The sequence below is a fragment of the Octopus sinensis genome, linkage group LG12 (assembly GCF_006345805.1).
Source record: "Octopus sinensis linkage group LG12, ASM634580v1, whole genome shotgun sequence".
NCBI lineage: Eukaryota > Metazoa > Mollusca > Cephalopoda > Octopoda > Octopodidae > Octopus > Octopus sinensis.
Genome location: NC_043008.1, coordinates 39067360 through 39071718, shown reverse-complemented (window position 1 = coordinate 39071718; position 4359 = coordinate 39067360).

Below are 4359 nucleotides of genomic sequence, written 5' to 3'. Positions count from 1 at the left end.
TTTCTGTGTTGTCGTTGCTTGTGTGTATTCGATTATATATTTTAATACTTTTACAGCACAAAATCGCAATGTTTCAATAATAAAACATGTGTACATTTGATTTTTTATTAATTTATTTAGTGTTTAAATTTCACGTGTAAGTAGGTTCCTGAATATATTTGCATTTGTGTGTTTGTATATATTTCTTTACTGCCCACAAGGGGCTAAACATAGAGAGGACAAACAAGGACATACATAGGTATTAAGTCGATTACATCGACCCCAGTGCGTAACTGGTACTTAATTTATCGACCCCGAAAGGATGAGGCAAAGTCGACCTCGGCGGAATTTGAACTCACACCGTAACGGCAGACTAAATACCTACAAGGGGCTAAACATAGAGGGGACAAATACCTACAAGGGGCTAAACATAGAGGGGACAAACAAGGACAGACATAGGTATTAAGTCGATTCCATCGAACCCAGTGCGTAACTGGTACTCAATTTTTAATCAACCAAATATGAACCATTTTGTTGCACAATGCGACTCCATCTTTCCTTACACTTGAAAATGCCCTCTTCCCAGAATTGAGGGGGTTTCATGGCAAAGAATTCGTCAAGGTATCTTTTTACGTCATCCAAGTAATTGAAATTTTTACCATTAAGACTACTGTGCAGAGACCTGAATAAGTGGAAATCCGAAGGAGCAATATCTGGTGAATGGAGGATGGGGTAACACATCTCAGCCGAGCTGCAGCAATTTTTGTCTGGTTCCCAAAGCATCAAGTGCCGAAAAGGAACTTTCTTATCTTCCATTTTAATGGGTTACAGAATTAACACAGGTTATAAGAACATAAACCTTCTTCCATGAAAAGATATAGCTTAAAGTGTGCTCTAAATGGAGGTGTAGTCAAATCCTATTTTATGGACTCAACCATGTTCTAATATAAGTCGAAAGTTAAGCTACTATAAATCGGCACGAACTTTCCTGACAACCCAATAGATTATCTACTAGACAAAATATTAGAATGGAAATGAAAATAGAAAAAGGTATTCAATAACGAAAACCGTAGCAATAATTCAATATAACAAGGAGTTGATATATAGTATCAGGGATGAAGATACTTTTCTCCGATGAAGAAAATTATGGTTTGGTACAGTAAAGTTGGTTTTGAGTTACTCCTAGAAAGATCTCTTGCCAAAGCTCTTGACAATTACAACGATCTCAGCAGCAAGAAAAAACAATAAGGAAAATTAAAGAGCTTGTCATGGCATTGTTTGATTTAGAATGGAATCAACAACGAAAAGCTTTCATTTCAAAGCACATATTTGAAGAAACAACTGAAAGGTTTTCTAGTTGAATACAAAGGAGAAGGCGTTGCTCAGGATGCTATGCTACACGTTCCAAATCATCAAAAGAAGCTAAAAAGAAAAGCGAACTGTTCAGCATACTGTTCAGAATGCATAACGAAGCCGTATTTATGTATAAACTGCTATATTTTGCATTGTAAGAAGTAAAAAGCCATAACGGCTAATGTGGTTTATTATATTGCCTATACAAATATAGTTCTTCCAGTGTTTGAAAATGAACTTCTTGTAATTTTATAGGTTTTCCTAATATTTATTGACAAGCTCTTGATTTTGTAAAAGGTTTTACAATTTTTGCCGAAAAATTCTTTGGGTTTATAATTGGAGCTGCACAATTGTTAATGGATAGCTTTCCGAAAATTTTATTGAAATTATACTACAATCCAGTAATACATTACAATTGTATTACAACAACGCACAAATAACAGTATTGTTTTACTTATCAAAGATGTATTTTCTTTACAAAATTCTCTCTCAGCTTCTATTCATCCAAGCTGAAAACCATTCGAGAAATACCAGGAAACAAGTGTTCTGTTAATTTCTTAAAATTCAGATAATGTAGTTTGAATCATAATAATATGAGACTCCATTAAAAAGCAACGCCACTGAGAGTCAACAGTGATTGTCATCTTATAATAAGTATATAGCGTGGAGAGTCACCGGGGATTTTTATGACTACTCCCTTCTCCTCTCACTCCCACTTGTCTGTATTCTCTCATACCTACTACGTCAACTCTGCCACCAAATTCCGTTCGAATTACTACAAGCAGTTCTTTATTTTCCTAAAACGTCTTCCTTCGAAGACTTTATTCTTTGCTCACATCATTCTCACTAATGTGTTTGTCTTGAACTTCAATAGTTCAAGACAAGCATAACTGGCATCGATATGAACGATCTGGGACGGCCTACAAATCGAAGGAAGCTGACCCGTTCTCCATATCCAGCAAGTAACATAAACAAAGATATTTATCGATTTTGTAATGCGAGTGGGAAGGGCAATCTCGGCGGAATTTAGACTCAGAGCATGGAGAGCTGTAACCAACAACCACAAGTTATTGTTGTCCAGAGTTCTAACGATGTTGTCATTCCACTACACTTAATGAAATGAAACAATGTTTATCCTTCATTTCATTATACTGCATTCCTTTTCTCTCTACTGTAACCAAATTACACTTCACCACCAGACGAAACTATAGCACACTCCATATAACATCAGTGTATACAATCCACGTACACTCAAAATCATACTAAATTTAACCGTAAATTATCGTAATTGCCATTTGTTTCTTCTTGGTGTGCCCAGTGGCTCAGCAACAAAATTTGCCAAGGAGGTGCAAACCCAGGTCCTAATTTTTTTAATGAAAAATGTGGATTTTTCCAATGTTAACATTAAAACAAATGCAGGTATAATAATAATTTTTATTATTATGAGGGTCAGCTGAAATGTTCATAATCTGAGCAAGACACTCTCAATGGAATGTGACCAAATGAAGTTCATTTTCTAACATAGTTCCTCTTACTGTCCACACACTTCCATAAGTAGTTGCAGTGCTTGGATCGCACTGGTGAAGAAGCTTTTTGTTGATCAAAATGGTCATCAACAACAGATACGATGTTCTCATCATAGTGATACTGGTGCTCAGCTGAGTATTTTTCTATGTTTGGAAATAGATAATAACCAGAAGGAACCAAATCACTAAAATAGGGAGGATGATCAACCAGTTCAAAGCCAGTCATACACAGCAGCCATTGAAACTAAGGATTTGTGTGCTGAAGCGTTGTCCTAATGAAACAAGACCCCATTCATCAGTTTTTCTGGGTGTTTGGTCTTGATAGCCTTTCATAACTACCTAAGAAAGTTGTCATTGAAATTTTCCATTGATGGTGTGATCATTTTGAAGATAGCCAATAAGCACAATATTTTTTGCATTAATGCATAGTATATGTAATAATGTGAAGTATATTTTGCATATTAAAATGTTTAATTTTGGAAATGTATCAAGCAGAGCTAACATAAGCAGTAAAAATACAAATTGGAAGTATTACAAAATGTGGGACACTACATGACAAAAACTAACAAACAAAAAAAGAAGAAAATAGTGGTGCTTGTGTTCCAAAGGTACAATGAGAAGGCTCGGGAGAAGGATAGAGAGATGGGGTAGAGGGAAGGAAGTTAGAAGGAAAGAAAAGAATGAAAAGTGAAAAGATAAACTGGGGATCTGAAATGAGTACTAGGTAGGAGATTGGCCCCTGTGCCGGTGGCACGTAAAAAAAGCACCCACTACACTCTCAGAGTGGTTGGCGTTAGGAAGGGCATCAAGCTGTAGAAACACTGCCAGATCAGACTGGAGCCTAGTGCAGCCTCCTGGCTTCCCAGACCCCAGTCGAATCATTCAACCTATGCCAGCATGGAAAATGGACATTAAACGATGATGTATTACCTATGCACTGGTCAAGTAGAAAAACGATGAGTGATAAAGAAAGAGAGTAGAAAAGGTTAAGGAAGAGCAAGTAGGAAGAAAGAGAGAGTTCGGAGAAATAAGGGAATAAAGATAGAGAGTAGGTAGTTGATAAAGTCATGAACCGAATACTCATCCTGGGTTAGGAAACGTTCAAGGAAACCAGTTGGGTTTGTCTCAAACGATGTCAGATTTTCTCGTGATATATTCATCTTGGTGCGGTTTTGATCAAATATCAGATGACCGAGCGGTAGACTTCGTCATGCCAAGTTCACTGTGCGGAACATTCTTAGCACTCTCGTGGGATATGCTGATAGCATTGGCTATTTCTTGAGACAGTATTCACCCGGGGTGGGTTGAGCTGGTTTCATTCATCCTCAATGCTGCATCTCTCACAAACGCCGACCAGGCCTGGCGATTTGAGGCTAACGACCGCGTGATCCCCAATCACTCCTTATTCCATCGGCGAACGCCGTACACATGGGGGCCTAGGCTGAGTTCCAGATCAGCCTTGACTGTCATCAGCCAGGTTTTTCGTTGTCCACCACATCCC